The sequence below is a fragment of the Typopeltis vanoorti genome, chromosome 12, assembly GCF_054136105.1.
Source record: "Typopeltis vanoorti isolate ZY-2024b chromosome 12, IOZ_Tvanoo_1.0, whole genome shotgun sequence".
Lineage (NCBI taxonomy): Eukaryota > Metazoa > Arthropoda > Arachnida > Uropygi > Thelyphonidae > Typopeltis > Typopeltis vanoorti.
In genome coordinates, this window is record NC_143560.1 from 1,559,760 (window position 1) to 1,577,104 (window position 17,345).

Here is a 17,345-nt window from a genome sequence, read left to right on the forward strand (position 1 = left end):
AAATCCTCCAAAATTGCTGTTATATCACTTTTTTTTTAAATTACTGATTATATATTGTCAGTGGTTAAAGAGAAAGCACTCTTTCCATTTTTTGAATTATTCTCAGCAGGAGCAAAGCAGTCAATGACATTCAGAGCTTTAATCCAAGTTTTAAATGTGGCAGGAGACTTTCATTAATAACTTTTTAAAACTCTTCTTGAATGTAACTTGTACCAGTTACATTCAAGAAGAGCATTACTAGCATTCTATTAAGTAACACTTCTGTACCTTGCTAACGTTTCATTCTCATATCCAGAGTATAAGAATTGAGTGCTACCCTTATATCACCTTTTTCCTGTCCACATCTCTTGCAAGGCAAGAACCTCCTCCAACTTGTACCATTGAAATTCTTCACTGAGGAAATCAAGCAAAAAAAAAAGTCTTAGTTTGGTGACCTTGTTTTCAGTCCCTCTGAAAAGAACACTTTTACAGGCATGTGGAAGAATGAATTGTGCTTCAGGGACCAGAAGAATCACAGGATGGAACAACAACCTATCTTCCAACTCCCTTCAGGCTTAAGCCACCTAAACTCTTAGATGAAGTCTTCCAGAAGCAGTTGAGTCTGGGTACCTGCAATGACCTCTGCTCCTAATTAGTCGCACACATCAAAGTTGAAGTTGAGCTGCATCGAAGTGTTTCAATTCTAATTATTTGTTTCACCTATAGATGGAACCCTACAACTATTGACCACTATCACATAATCTATCCACCATATGTTGGGTATTCTATTGCATAGTTTTGTTTATGAGGAAAGTGAAATGATACTTTTCCAGAAGCAATGAGTTATTTTAGAATGTTATTTTGCCCGTCGTTCTTATGCAAATGTTGTAGAGGGGTACTGTCAGAAGTATTCCAGCTCTGTTGTTTCCTCAAATTTTGACATTAATCAAATGCTTTCAGGAAACTGGATCAGTTGCAAACAAACAGCAGCATAGAAGACCTTCCATTTTGACTGAGGCTAAAGTGACTGCAGGAAATGACATCATGTTGGAGGCTTAATGGATTGTATACAGCACTCAGAAAGGAATTAAAACAGAATTTAATTCTTCCTATATTTCATCTCAGTCACTGAGACATCTTCAGGGATTACAAAAAAACTAATGTAACATCAAAAACAAATACCACACAATACTAAGCCCAACCATGTGGGTGACTCTAAAGTCCTATCTAGGTGGAGTGCCCATTAAGGGGAGTTGTAGGAGGCCTGGAATATAAGGTGGGATCTCTGATGATAAGTGTTTCCCAAATCTTAGAAAGCTTAATACAACCGTATTTATTAAGATTTGGTCGATTTCTGAGAACTGCTGCCGATTCTAAAAATAGTCTCTCTTTTTGGAATTTGCTGTGGTGGAGCATGGTGGTTTCTTTCCATGAGATCTTGTGGGTTGTATCCAAGACATGGTCAGCCAGGCCTGATTGACCATAGTCGTGGTTGCAGACGTGTGACTTGTGTTCCAGGCAGATGGTTGCTGATCTGCCTGTCTGTCCAAAGTACGCCTGCTTACAGGAACAGGATACTTTATAAACTCTAGGCACTGAGAGAGAAGGGAGCTGATCTTTTGTAGAACGGATAAAAGTAGCAAGTTTGCAGTGAGGCTTAAATGCTGTGTGAGGTTGTACTTTTTTAAAATCTTGGCTCCGATGTGCCACAGATGTAGGGTATGGTGATGGCATTTCTCAACTCTTTCTGAAGAGAAGACTGGATAATGGGGGAGGAACTGATTATTTTTTTAATACTGTGATCACTGTAGCCATTCGAGAGAAAAGTGTTCTGTATGTGGTTGAGCTCAGTTGTAAGGGCGGTTCCACTGGAACAAAGATTGTGGGCTCTCTTGGTTAGTTTCAATAATGCCATATTGTTGAGCGGGGTGGTGGTGGGAAAGTTTGTGAATGTATCTGCCAGTGTGCATAGGTTTTCTATATACAGTGAAGGAAAGTATACCGTTAGGAAGGCACGTAACTAAGGTGTCTAGGAAGGATAAACAATTATTCTTTTCCATCGTAAACTGGATTCGTGGATGTAGGCTGTTGAGATGACTGAGGAGGAGTCTAATGTGTCTGGGCCATCAGGCCAAATAGAGAACACATCTACATATCTTAGTCAGATAGAACGTTTTAAGAGAGGCTGAGTCTATGGCTCGTTTTTCAAAATTTTCCATATAAAAATTGGCAAGAGGGGGTTAGATAGAGGGAACCCATGGCAGTTACCTCTATCTGCTTGTAGATTCTGTTCTTCCAAGAAAATAACCAGAATTGATGGCAAAGAAAAAGAGATCTAAGATGTCAGAAGAAGAAGAAATGTTTTCTAAGAGGGTTAAGGTATCATTTAAGGAAATATTGGTAAACAGTGAGGAGATGTCAAAGCTAACCAATATGTCTGTGTTATTAAAGGTTAGATTTTCTAATAGGGTTTTAAAATGGGTAGTTTTTTTATATAGGATGTGGAAAGTCCAGTGAGGAGGGGGGGGGGCAGAAAGGTTTGCATTTTTTGTAATGTCTGGAGGCCAGGAACGTACTTTTTTAAGTAAGTTTTTTTAATTTTTTTAACTTGTGTTTTTGTGGGGTCATGTTCTAGCGAGATGTAAGTAGAGCGATCTCAGAGGAAAATCTCCATTTTTTTTCGATAGTATTCCGTGGCATTAAGAACGACTGTGGCATTACCCTTATCCACTCTGGTGATAATGATACTTTATTTCCATAATTTGGGCGATTCAAGGTTAGGTGCTCTCTGACAGGGTATGTCAGAGCAGATATATGCACGCACACACACACGCATACACACCACCCTTGGGTTGAAAGGAATTAAATAGTGAATAGTTTGGATGGTTGAGATGGATGATGCTGGGGGAAGGTGAAATTTGTGTTTCTGTTAAGAAGAGTAGGTGGGGTTTGGCTGACTGCAGATGGTAGTGAACGCTATTAAGGTTGGAGTTGAGAACACGGATGTTAGTGTAGTGGATATGCAAGGGTCTGTGGGGATATGCTTTGACCACTGGGGTCTTGCACGTTTCCTATGCAGTGCCTGCATACTGGTCTCTTTGGTGGCTACTAGTGGCATTACTTGGTTTTTGCACTAGTTTGGTTTGTTTGTAGTCTATGGTCCAGCTGTTGCCATCATTCTGGCGTTTTTCTTCTAGCTGTTTTCGGAGTTGGCATCTTTGTTCCCTTTGTTCAAAGGTTAAGTCAGGTCGAGCACGTATTGGGGGGCTACTGTCCTTTAGCTTGCTATTTATTGCCATTATTAATTTGGAAGTGTTTGTTGGTGTATCACAGATCACTTTGGCATGACGTGGATAGTTCGTCGTTCCATCCTTTCTTCTGTTTACGGGACCAAATCGATGACATTTAGTGAGGTTTCCAGGATCGAAGTTGCATTCGCCTGCTAGTTTGCTAAATCTCTTCTTTTAGAGATTTACCGTTTTCCTCCAGGAAGTTCAAAATAATGGCATTGAATCTCCTGTTTTCAGCCTCGAGCGACGAGTGTACCATTGATACGATTAAATCACGGAGTTCGTTTGCAAGTACAGATGCACTTGTGATCGGTCGCTGACTTGTCGAATATCTCGAGCTTTGTTTCCAACTTTCGGATTTTGGACGAGAAAGTATCAATCATATTACTGAGGTGTTGTTTGAGATCTTCAACTCGTTTGCCTATGTTTAGCAGCTGTTTAACGGAGGGGAGGCATATCGAACAGAAAAAAGGCTGATTCAGTTTGATAAGTAACTTGAGCACCAAATCCTCTACTTTCGCACATATAGTATGCATCCAGTTGCAGCAGAAGTCACACGATACGCCTTTTTTCCTTTTGGTAATTTCGGTTTCGCAACTGCAGCACTTCGTATTGTCTTTCAGTTGCGCTACGCTGACAGGACTCGAAGTAATCTTTCGTTGCTGGCGCTATCTTTATTTCGCATGGTTGGCATATTGGGCGCTTTCACGTGGCTGTGCTTTTTTGATTGAATAATAACTAATATGAAGTACTATGAGTACTTATGAGTTGTGTAGAAGTGGCTGGCTCCTTGGTACCCTCTGTATTCCATTTACTGGTTGTTTTGCACAAAAGAGATACTTGCAATTGCAATAAAACTTGGGAGCACAAGTTTAACAAAACTTATTCACAGGCGCTGCCTAACGGATCAGAATAAGGATGATCTGACAATTTCAGACTTACGCACCTAACCAGCTGAAATTACATTACATTACATTATGATGGTGATAATCAAATTTCATGCTGTCTTCAACATGAAACCAGAGTAAATTAAAATCAACTGCAAGAAAAATCTCAAAATCAAAAAGAATTGGAGATAAACCTATCAAACATTAGAAGTATCAATGGAATGGAATTCGTAGCATCGGTTTTGTAGGACTGGAACTATTCCGTAGTTCATTGCAATGCAGCACCCACTATAGCAAACACTGCTATAATAAAATGATGCATTGCAATGAACTACGGAATAGTTCCAGTCCTACAAAACCGATGCTACTTTAAGCTCATTGCTGTAAACAATAAAAGCACAAAACTTTGCCAACAGAAAAGTGAATTTCCTCTAAAATGACATCCATATAAAAAAATATAGCTATAGTGAGTAATGCTGTATGAAGTATTAAATACAATGATTTGCATTTTGCATTAAAACTGGAATAAACAACGATGTAACTAGATTATATTTCATCTTATACAGTAATTTCACATGTTGTGGAGTACCAGATATACTTTTTTTTTTTTTTTTTTTGTAAATTAGGTAACTTTTATCAGTAATCTTAAAAAAAAAAAAAGGGGGAGGGGTAGTGTGTTTCTCCACACATTTAGTATAATATAATAGTTTCTTTTAATACTGTTCCAAAATTGAATTTAGTGTCATAATTAAATTCACTTGTCTTTGTCTCCACAAAGTGAATCAAGAAAAATGTTATTAAACCTTTTATAAAATCTTACACTTATTAAATAGTTTATAACATAATTGCTGAACTTAGATAACATTTTGTAATGGAAGTGGAGACGATGCATGGAGTTAACAATTTTCATAGTTCAAGATCTGCACTACACTTCAGCCAAAAATTATCAAGAAACTATTATTATTTTACTTTAACAGAGAGAGAGAGAGAGAGACACACTGTATCATAAAACTGTTTTCCTTAGCTGAAAATTCATTGTACACATTATTCATCCTAACGTTCAAGGAAAAGGCATTGCATTATACTGGCAATTTGAAGCTAGCATGCATATGCGCGGACTTTGAAGCATCAATGAAGCTAAGTAACAGGTTTTACATTGCTGTAGAGAACAAGAAGAAAATATAGATTTCGTTTAAAAAAGAGAAAGAGTAATAGAAATGTGGTCAGAAACCTAGAGATTATCTGAAAGCATTCATTTCATTCAAATAGTGTATGACCACCAGAAGATAAAAATCCAAAACAAGGCCTCTAATATTGTTTATTTTAAAAACAACAAAGTTTGGAAAGCTCAAGGTTTCAAAAGAGAAAATCTTCATCAAATTCCTGACATGTATCCTCAAGAGGTTTACAAGATATGATAGTACCACATAAAAAACTTACATCATTACTAACTTCCAATCTACAATTTTCCTCCAAATTAATCTGTTACCTGTCAAGACTATAACATTATCATATCTTATATTTTTGTTTTCTAAGGCACTTTTTACTATCAATCCACCTATATCTTGGTCTTCCTCTGGGAATTTTTCCTGCCAACCGGGCAGATAACACTTGTTTTGTTAATCTTTCCTCTCCCATTCTGTTTAAGTGACCATACCACCTGAGATTAGCAGAGCTAAATCTCAGGTGGTACAGTCACTTAAACAGAAGTTCTTTCCTAATATCCTAGTTTTTAATATGATATTGCCATTGATGCTATCTGTTCATAACCCTAATCTTTCTTATGACTTTCATATCTGTGGTCTCTAGTCTTTTATTTCTAACCCAGCTCTCAGATCCATAAGCTAAAATTGGTTTGAACACAGTCTTGTAAACAGCTAATTTAGTGTTTTGACTAATTTCTCTCCTATTCCATATAAATTTATACAGTTGACTTCCTACCAAGGGTCAAAGCTGTATAACTGAGAGGAGACCTCCACATAGCCTTTAAAGGAATGCGGAGAACCGACCAGGGCTTCTGACTTAATGTCCAATCCTCACCTTCTCGTGGTGCACCCTGTTGGGTATCTACTTTGATACTGAACGAACGAGGATGGGCTGGCAATTTGGGATTTAGCCGACCAAATTGTATTCTTATTGGTTAAACCAAAATAAAAAATGATGGTACAACATGACAAAATTTCATGCCGGCTGGGGCGTCGCCCGGTTAAACAAGGCCCCCGTTGTTTTCGCCAGGGAACCAGGGCGAACAGCGAAAAGTCAGCTACTGGAACAAATCTGAAAACAAACCCCAACTCAACATCACCAGAGTTAAAGATCGGTACTATCAACGTAAGAAGCCTGAATGGCAAAGAAATGGAGCTAGCTGAGGAATTAGATAAGTACCAGATCGACATAATAGGGGTGACTGAAACAAAAAAGACCAAAACTGGTGAGATCTTTCTGAGCAATAAATACAAAATGTTATATTCAGGCAATGACAATCAAGGAAAAGAAGGAGTAGCCATAGTATTCAACACAAAATACGAGGCTAATCTTCTTGAATGGCAATCAGTCTCAAGTAGAGTAATGTGGGCAAATATGAGAATGGGGAACTGGACAATGAGACTTATTTGTGTCTATGGTCCCACAGAAGGTTCTACTAAGGTAGAAGTGGAGGAATTTTTTGAGGCTTTAGAAAAAGCAACTGACACAATGAAAAAGGAAAAGTTGGTCCTTGTTGGGGATCTAAATAGTAGAGTAGGAAATGATTGTGAGACATACAAAAATATTTTGGGAAAATTTGGAGAAAAGAGCAAAGCTAATAATAATGGCAAATATCTGTTGGATTTCTGCTCAGGACATGGACTGGTTATTACTAACACCATGTTCCAACATAAAAATGTACACAAATTCACATGGAGAGAAGAGGCTAGGAATAAGAAAAGTCTCATTTACTATGTTATTGTTGATAGTGATGTTTTCTCCCTGGTGCAGGACACCAGAGTGTACAGAGGATTTGAAATTGGAAGTGATCACTATTTAGTCTTGAGCAGGATAAAATTGAATTTCATATTGAAAAGAATAAAATGTAAGAAAGTTTTAAAGCGAATAAAAGTTGAGCAGCTCTCAGATGTGAACTGTAGACTAAAATACAGAAATATTATTGAAAAGAAAATGAAAGAGTTTGAGAACAGGAATCAAACCTTGGAGATTCAGTGGCAAACTCTGAAGGAAACATTGATTGATTCTGCCAGAGAGGCATGTAGTGAGGTTGTGTGCAAGGATAAAAAAATCCGAACTCCCTGGTGGACACAGGAAGTTAAAGAGGCAGTGAAGGAAAAGAAGAAAACATATCAAAAGTTCCTGGCAAAGAAGTCAGCTTTTACTCTTACAGAATACAGAGACAAATGTAAGAAAGCTAAACAGTGTGTAAAACTAGCTAAACAAAAGTCATGGGAGGACTTTGGCAAGAATATAGAAAATAAATATCAAGAAGGTGACAAAATATTCTGGAGGTTGTTGAAGAAGCTTAGGAATGGAGGAAAGAGTGCTGTAAAAGGAATTAGAGATGATAAAGGTGAAATGAAAACAGGAGAAAAAGATATCCTTGAAGTATGGAGTAATTACTTTGAAAAACTGCTAAATGAAACAAGCAGTGATGACAGCACAGTGATAAAAAACACTGACCAGGCATGCAGTCAGGAATACATATCCATACTTGAAGTAGAAAAAGCCATCAAAGGTTTGAAATGTGGAAAGGCAGCAGGAGTAGATGATATTCGACCAGAAATGCTGAAGTATGGTGGTATGAGAGTCTTACAGTGGCTGCACTGCATAGTTCAGAAAGCCTGGACAGAGGGACGAATTCCTGATGATTGGAGTAGAGCTCTCATAGTACCCATATATAAAAAGGGAAATAAAACTGAATGTGAGAATTACAGAGGTATTTCCCTACTGAGTGTTCCTGGCAAGATCTATGCAAGTATACTTGAGAAACGGTTGAGAAGAATTGTGGAAGAAAAGCTTGGTGAAGAACAAGCTGGATTCAGGCCAAATAGAGGCTGTCAGGATCAGATCTTCACTTTACGACAAATAGTCGAGAAAGCATGGGAATATAACAAAGATCTGTATTTAAGTTTTGGCGATTTGGAAAAGGCATATGACAAGGTGCCAAGAGAGAAGCTATTCAATACGCTGCAGTTATATGGTATCAATGGGGCATTATATCAAGCAATACTTAGTCTTTATTTGAGTTGTGAGTCAGCAGTTAGAATTGAAGGAAGTACAGGAAGATGGTTTAATGTTAAATCTGGTGTGAGACAAGGATGTACATTATCCCCTCTGTTATTCATTATCTATATGGATCACATTATGAAGGAATGTGGTATTAAACCAGATATCAGAATTGGAGATGTTAATGTCAGCTCTTTGCTTTATGCGGATGATGTTATACTTCTAAATAAACCCGCTATAAGTCTGCAAGATTCTCTGACTAAATTGAATAGCTGTTGTAATAGATATAGTATGAAGGTCAGCAATAAAAAGACAAAGACAATGAAAATAGGCAGAATCATTGAAAATGTCAACTGTGTTGTGAATGGAGAACCTGTGGAACAAGTAAAACATTTCAGCTACTTAGGCACAATTTTTACTGAAGATGGTAAACTAAATATAGAAATAGACAACAGAATCTGCAAAGCTGGTATCGTGGGAAGTCAACTGAATAAATTCATATGGAATAAGAGAGAAATTAGTCGGAACACTAAATTAGCTGTATACAAGACTGTGTTCAAACCAATTTTAACTTATGGATCTGAGAGCTGGGTCAGAAGTAAAACACTTGACCAAAGACTAGAGACCGCAGATATGAGAGTCCTGAGAAAGATTAGATGCATGAACAGATGGCATCAATGGCAATATCATATTAAAAATGAAGATATTAGGAAAGAACTTGACATTGTCAGCATCCAGGAATGCGTTAGCAGAGCTAATCTCAGGTGGTATGGTCACTTAAATAGAATGGGAGAGGAAAGATTAGCAAAACAAGTGTTCTCTGCCAGGTTGGCAGGAAAACGACCCAGAGGAAGACCAAGATATAGGTGGATTGATACGGTACAAAGTGCCTTAGACGATAGAAATATAAGATCTGATAATGTTGGAGTCTTGACAAGTAACAGACTGATCTGGAGGAAAATTGTAGATAGGAAGTTAGTAATTATGTAATTTTTTCATGTAGTACTGTCATATCCTGTACACCCCTTGAGGGTACATGGCAGGAATTTGATGATGATGATGACTTCCTACCATAAAAACTTTGTTCATTCTGTTGAATATTTCCATATTTAAATCACAACCTTCATTAAAAATTATGGCTAAGTAGTGAAATGTTTTATTTGTTCTATAGAATCTCCCATTCACAATGCAGTTAATATTTTCAATTCTTCTGCCCATTTTCATTGTTATTGAAATGTTATTGCTGTCCTTCATACCATATCTGTTACAATAGTTATTCATTTTAGTCAGGGAATCTTGCAGACTTCTAGTGGATTTATTTAAAAGTTCCACATAAAACAAAGAGTTGAGATTAACATCTCCAATTTTGATATCAGGTTTAATATCACTTTCCTTCATAAAGTGATCCATATAGATAACGAATAACAAAGAGGATAACGTACATCCTTGTCTGACACCAAATTTAACATTAACCCCCCCCCCCCCAACCACCATGACATCTATAGACATCACAGCTAAATCTGGATACGATTCTGTAACACCCATTGAATAACATGGATAGGAAGTGCAATTTGGTCTCACTACTTCATCCACCTTGGCTGGTAGGGAGGTTAAACTATCCTGTACTTCCTTCAATTCTAACTGCTGACTTACAACTCAAAGACTAATTATTGCTTGATATAATGCCCCATTGACACCATATAACGTTTTGAATAGCTTCTCTCTTAGCACCTTGTCATATTCCTTTTTCAGATCTACAAAACTTAAATACAGATCTTTGTTATATTCCCATGATTTCTCAACTATTTTTCTTAAAGTGAAAAATCTAATCCTGACAGCCTCTATTTCACCTGAATCCAGCTTTTTCTTCACAAAGCTTTCCTTCCATAATAATTCTCAACTGTTTCTCAAGTATACCTACATAAATTTTACCAGGAACACTCAGTAGAGAAATACCTCTCTAATTCTCAAATTACGTATTCATTCCATTTTTATATATGATACTATGAGAGCTCTGCTCCAATCATCTGGAATTTATCTTTCTGTCTGTACCTTCTGAACTATGCAGTGCAGCCACTTTAAGACTTTCATATCACCATACTTCAGCATTTCTGATTGAATATGATCTACTCCTGCTGCCTTTCTACATTTTAGGCTTATGATGGTTTTCTCCTTCAAGTATGGATATGTATTTCTGATTTCATGCCTGATCAGTGTTTTTTTACCACTGTGCTGTCTCTGATTGTTTAATTTAGCAATTTTTTGAAGTAATTATGCCTTGCATGAAGGATATCTTTTTCTCCAGTTTTCATATCACCTTTATCATCTCTAATTCCTTTTACAGCACTCTTTCCTCCATTTCTGAGCTTCTTCAACAACCTCCAGAACATCTTACCACATTCTTGATATTTATTTTCTATGTTCTTACCAAAATCTTCCCATGACTTTTGCTTAGCTAGTTTTACACAGTGTTTAGCTTTCATACATTTGTCTCTGTATTCTCTGACTTATTTGCCAGGAACTTTTGATATGCTTTCTGCTTTTCCTATACTGCCTCTTTAACATCCTGTGTCCTCCATGGAGTTCTGATTTTTCTACAACGTCATCACATTCTTCTCTGGCTGAATCAATCAATGTTTTCTTCAGAGCTTGCCAGTGAATCTCCAGGGTTTGGTTCCTGTTCTCAAACTCTTTCATTTCTTCTTCAATACTGTTTGTGTATTTTAGTCTACAGTTCACATCTGAGAGCTGCTCAACTTTTATTCGTTTTAAAACTTTCTTACAAGTTCTTATTTTCAATATGAAATTCAATTTTTATCCTGCTCAAGACTAAATGGTGATCACTTCCAATTTCAAATCCTCTGTACACTCTTGTGTCCTGCACCAGAGATAAAACATCACTATCAACAATAATATAGTCAATGAGACTTTTCATATTTTCCTCTTCTCTCCATGTGAATTTGTGCACATTTTTATGTTGGAACATTGTTTTAGTCAGACATAAGAGACATACATTTTTGCATGTCTGACAATCATTTCCTTCTCTGCTATTTAGATCCCCAACAAGATCAACTTTTCATTTTTTATTATGTCAATTGCTTTCTCTAAAGCCTCAAAAAATTCCTCCACTTCTACCTTAGTAGAACCTTCTGTGGGACCATAGGCACAAATAAGTCTCATTATCCAGTTCCCCATTCTGATATTTGCCCACATCGCTCTACTTGATATTGCCTGCCATTCAAGATTAACCTTTTATTCAGTGATGAATAATTTGATTCTCCTTCTTTTCCTTGATTATCTTTGCCTGAATATAACATTTTGTATTTATTGCTGAGAAAAATCTCACCAGGTTTTGTCTTTTTTTGTTTCAGTCACCCTTATCATGTCAATCTGGTACTTATCCAGTTCCTCAGCTAGCTCCATTTCTTTTCCATTCAGGCTTCTTATGTTGATAATACCGATCTTTAACTCTGGTGATGTTGAGTTGGAGGTGTGTTTTAGGATTTGTTCCAGTAGCTGATTTTTTGCTGTTTGCCCTGGTTCCCTGGCGAAAACAACAAGAGCATTGTTTAACCGGGTGACGCCCCAGCCGATACAAAATTCTGTCATGTTGTGCTATCATTTTATACTGTGGTTTAAGCCAATAAAAATACAATTTGGTCGGCTAAATCCCAAACTGCCAGCCCATCATTGTTCATTCAGTATCCAGGTAGATACCTAACAGAGTGCACCACAAGAAGGTGAGGATTGGACTTTAGGTCAGAAGCCCCAGTCAGTTCTCTGCATTCCTTGAAAGACTGTGCAGAGGTCTTTCTCAGTTACACAGCTTTGATCCTTAAGCAACCCAAAAATAAATGGGTATATCATCATCATCATCATCAAATTCCTGACATATACCCTCAAGGGGTGTACAGGATATGATAGTAATACATGAAAAATTGACATCATTACTAACTTCCTATCTACAATTTTCCTCCAAATCAGTCTGTTACTTGTCAAGACTCCAACATTATCAGATCTTATATTTCTATCGATTAAGGCACTTTGTACCATATCAATCCACCTATATCTTGGTCTTCCTCTGGGTCGTTTTCCTGCCAACCTGGCAGAGAACACTTGTTTTGTCAATCTTTCCTCGCCCATTCTGTTTAAATGACCATACCATCTGAGATTAGCTCTGCTAACGCATTCCTGGATGCTGACAATGTCAAGTTCTTTCCTAATATCCTCGTTTTTAATATGATGTTGCCATTGATGCCATCTGTTCACGCCTATAATCTTTCTCAGGACTCTCATATCTGAAGTTTCTAGTCATTGGTCAAGTGTTTTACCTCTGACCCACCTCTTAGATCCATAAATTAAAACTGGTTTGAATACTGTCTTGTATACAGCTAATTTAGTGTTCCGACTGATTTCTCTCTTATTCCATATGAATTTATTCAATTGACTTCCTACCATACCAGCTTTGTTGATTCTGTTGTCTATTTCCATATTTAATTTATCATCTTCAGTAAAAATCATGCCTAAGTAGCTGAAATGTTTTACTTGTTCCACAGGTTCCCCGTTCACAACACAGTTGACATTTTCAACAATTCTACCTATTTTCATTGTCTTTGTCTTTTTAATGCTGACCTTCATACCATATCTATTACAACCGTTATTCAATTTAGTCAGGGAATCTTGCAAACTTGTAGCGCATTTATTTAGAAGTATAACATCGTCCGCATAAAGCAAAGAGCTGACATTAACATCTTCAATTCTGATATCATGTTTAATACCACTTTCCTTCATAATGTGATCCATATAGATAATGAATAACAGAGGGGATAATGTACATCCTTGTCTCACACCAGATTTAACATTAAACCATCTTCCTATACTTCTTTCAATTCTAACTGCTGACTTACAACTCAAATAAAGACTAAGTATTGCTTGATATAATGCCCCATTAACATCATATAACTGTAGAGTATTGAATAGCTTCTCTCTTGGCACCTTGTCATATGCCTTTTCCAGATCGACAAAACTTAAATACAGATCTTTGTTATATTCCCAAGCTTTCGCAACTATTTGTCGTAAAGTGAAGATCTGATCCTGATAGCCTCTATTTGGCCAAAATCCAGCTTGTTCTTCACCAAGCTTTTCCTCCACAATTCTTCTCGACCGTTTCTCAAGTATACTTGTATAGATCCTGCCAGGAACACTCAATAGGGAAATACCTCTATAATTCTTACATTCAGTTTTATTTCCCTTTTTATATATGAGTACTATTAGAGCTCTACTCTAATCATTGGGAATTCATCCCTCTGTCCAGGCTCTCTGAACTATGCAGTGCAGTCACTTTAAGACTTTTATACCACCATACTTCAGCATTTCTGGTCGAATGTCATCTATTCTTGCTGCCTTTCCATATTTCAAGCCTTTGATGGCTTTTTCTACTTCAAGTATGGATATGTATTCCTGACTGTATGCCTGTTGAGTGTTTTTTTACCGCTGTGCTATCACTGCTTGTTTCATTTAGCAATTTTTCGAAGTAATTATTCCATACTTCATGGATATCTTTTTCTCCTGTTTTCATGTCACCTCATCTCTAACTCCTTTTACAGCACTCTTTCCTCCATTTCTAAGCTTCTTCAACAACCTCCAGAATATCTTACCAACTTCTTGATATTTATTTTCTATGTTCTTGCCAAAGTCCTCCCATGACTTTTGTTTAGCTAGTTTTACACAGTGTTTAGCTTTCTTATATTTGTCTCTGTATTCTCTAAGAGCAAAAGCCGACTTATTTGCCAGAACTTTTGATATGCTTTCTTCTTTTCCTTCACTACCTCTTTAACTTCCTGTGTCCACCATGGAGTTCTGATTTTTCTATCCCTGCAGACAACCTCACCACATACCTATCTGGCTGAATCAATCAGGGTTTTCTTCAAAGTTCAAGGCTTGCCACTGAATCTCTACGGTTTGGTTCCTGTTCTCAAACTCTTTCATTTTGTATTCAATAATCTTTGTGTATTTTAGTCTACAATTCACATCTGAGAGCTGCTCAACTTTTATTCACTTTAAAACTTTCTTACATGTTATTCTTTTCAATATGAAATTCAATTTTATCCTGCTCAAGACGAAATAGTGATCACTTCCAATTTCAAATCCTCTGTACACTCTGGTGTCCTGCACCAGGAAGAAAACATCACTATCAACAATAACATAGTCAATGAGACTTTTCTTATTTCTTGCCTCTTCTCTCCATGTGAATTTGTGCACATTTTTATGTTGGAACATGGTGTTAGCAATAACCAGTCCATGTCCTGAGCAGAAATCCAACAGGTATTTGCCATCATTATTAGCTTTGCTCTTTTCTCCAAATTTTCCCAAAATATTTTTGTATGTCTCACAATCATTTCCTACTCTGCTATTTAGATCCCCAACAAGGACCAATTTTCCTTTTTCATTGTGTCAGTTGCTTTTTCTAAAGCATCAAAAAAATTCATCCACTTCTACCTTAGTAGAACCTTCTGTGGGACCATAGGCCAAAGTTCTCCATTCTGACATTTGCCCACATCACGCTACTTGAGACTGCCTGCCATTCAAGAAGATTAGCCTCATATTTTGTGTTGAATACTATGGCTACTCCTTCTTTTCCTTGATTGTCATTTCCTGAATATAACATTTTGTATTTATTGCTCAGAAAGATCTCACCAGTTTTTGTCTATTTTGTTTCAGTCACCCCTATTATGTCGATCTGGTACTTATCTAATTCTTCAGCTAGCTCCATTTCTTTGCCATTCGGGCTTCTATGTTGATAGCACCGATCTTTAACTCTGGTGATGTTGAGTTGGGGTGTGCTTTCAGATTTGTTCCAGTAGCTGACTTTTCGCTGTTCGCCCTGGTTCCCTGGCGAAAATAACAGTGCCTTGTTTAACTGGGCGACGACCAGCTGGCATGAAATTTTGTCATGTTGTACCATTATTTTCTATATTGGTTTAAGCCAATAAGAATACAATTTGGTCGGCTAAATCCCAAATTGCCAGCCTATCCTCATTTGTTCAGTATCCAGGCAGATATATATATATATATATATATATATATATATATAAAATTGATAAAAATGAATAAAAAAATCTTTAGCCCACCAATGGCACAACTGTACTATAGGTTTGCAAATAACCTCTCATGGGTGGGAATCACTAAAAAAAAAAAGTGTAGTTCTTAATAATTTCTCAGATTTTTGGCAAGGAGAGGCCCTCATTAAGGTTGAAATTTGGACAATGCAGAAGTACTTTGGAACTTTCTTTAAAAAGACACTCATATTTATGGGAACATTTGTGTAGTAATTTGGCATCATTCCAAAGGATCCTATGGCTATCATTAATAATCCCATGGTCTTGGAGATAATGTAGGATTGATGTTCAGATCAGCCTGTTTGCCCAGAACAGAATAACTTGCAGTTTCATGAGACTGAATACTCCAGGTAGCAGCAGAGATGGAATTTTATCTTTTGGAGATGGCATCATAGAGCTACTTGAATTTATATGCTTCAAAGTTGTGGAAATATTAAACTTCTTTAAGTTACAAGAAATATGCTCTGATATGTATTTAACGTACAGGATAGCAATTCTGTGTGAGTCTCCTCTTCTAATAGAGGGTAAAGAAAAATGATTGATTCTTCTCTACTGTTTTGCAGTTGTAACCATTGAGAATAGCAGTTTCCTTACTTGTAGAAATTTCTTTTTGAGATAGATCAGATAATATGAGTTCTGGAAATAAGGCATTTAATAATGCCTTATTTCCAGAAGGAATAATACCAAAGTCTAATGGATATATAGACCCAAAAATAAACGTTTACAAAAAAAAAATACAATGTGTTTTTTTTTTGATAAGGAACCATTCAGTTTTCTTTTTATAAGCACATCAAGGAAAGATGTAGTTCCATTTAATTCAAATTCCATAGTGAAATTGATTCTGTGATAAAGGTTACTGATTTTTTGAAAGAAAGTCTAATTCTTCACATGAATTATTCCAAACTGCTATTCTATACTGTTTAATTATATAAGTTTTTACTACTTGTGCATGTAATCATCATCATTTATTCATGTATAAATAAGGAAATATATATATATAAATATTCATATAAAAAACTTATGGAGATAGTCTATTAGATGAAAGTGAATCAAGTTGCTCTATTTTATGTCAAATAGTGAATGCCAGATGGTTCATGAGCCTCATCTTCAAAAGAGACATTTGTTTATGTGTTAACAAAACTGTTTTCTTGGTCTTCCTCTGTGTCCATTAGTTGGCCTATAAGAGAGCAAGGGCAGTGAAGATAGGTGAAGGTGAAAGTCTAAGTTGGTCATAACCATCTGAGTTGACATTTGTTTCTATTAGTCTTTGTTGGCTTTCTTCAAGAATGACAGTATTAGGTTGTGATCTTGTCATGTATATCCTATCACTGTTCAAAGGCATGTTGCCCCAAAGCTTTTAATAATACTAATTGCTCATTAAGTGGTTAGTTATGTTCCATGTCTGTGCACCACATGTAAATATGGCTTAACTGATGGTTTTGTGCAGATGAATTTTGGTATTTGCAGTGATGAGATTGGTATTCCAGAGATTAGTTACCTTTCTCTCTCTCTTTTTTTTTTTTTTAATCACATGCATGCATGCACACTTCAACTGATCCTGACAGAATCAGTTTTGACCTGCTGTCTTGCAAATGCATATAAGGACAGATTCCATTCTCCATATACCCTTCACTGTTGTTTTATTTTTTCATTTCAACTGTATTACACTAAGGATACACAATATGTGAATCGAAGCATTTGTAGTTAATCTATCATAATTAAATAATTTTTCAACTGTCTAAGTGTAACTTATACAAAATGGAAAGAACTGTCCCTCTCAAAGAACATTAAAAGGACATAAATTAAAGACATTAAGAAATTATATACTTGGTTTAATCCTTTATCCAAGTGTAAGC

The 17,345-nt window shown here is 36.5% G+C and overlaps 1 protein-coding gene across 2 annotated transcripts in view; it reads right to left on the reverse strand.

Annotated features, from left to right (window-relative positions):
• LOC150100543 (protein BANP-like) overlaps positions 1-17,345 on the reverse strand; it is a 130,375-nt gene that overhangs the window by 52,700 nt on the left and 60,330 nt on the right. The window lies entirely within an intron of this gene.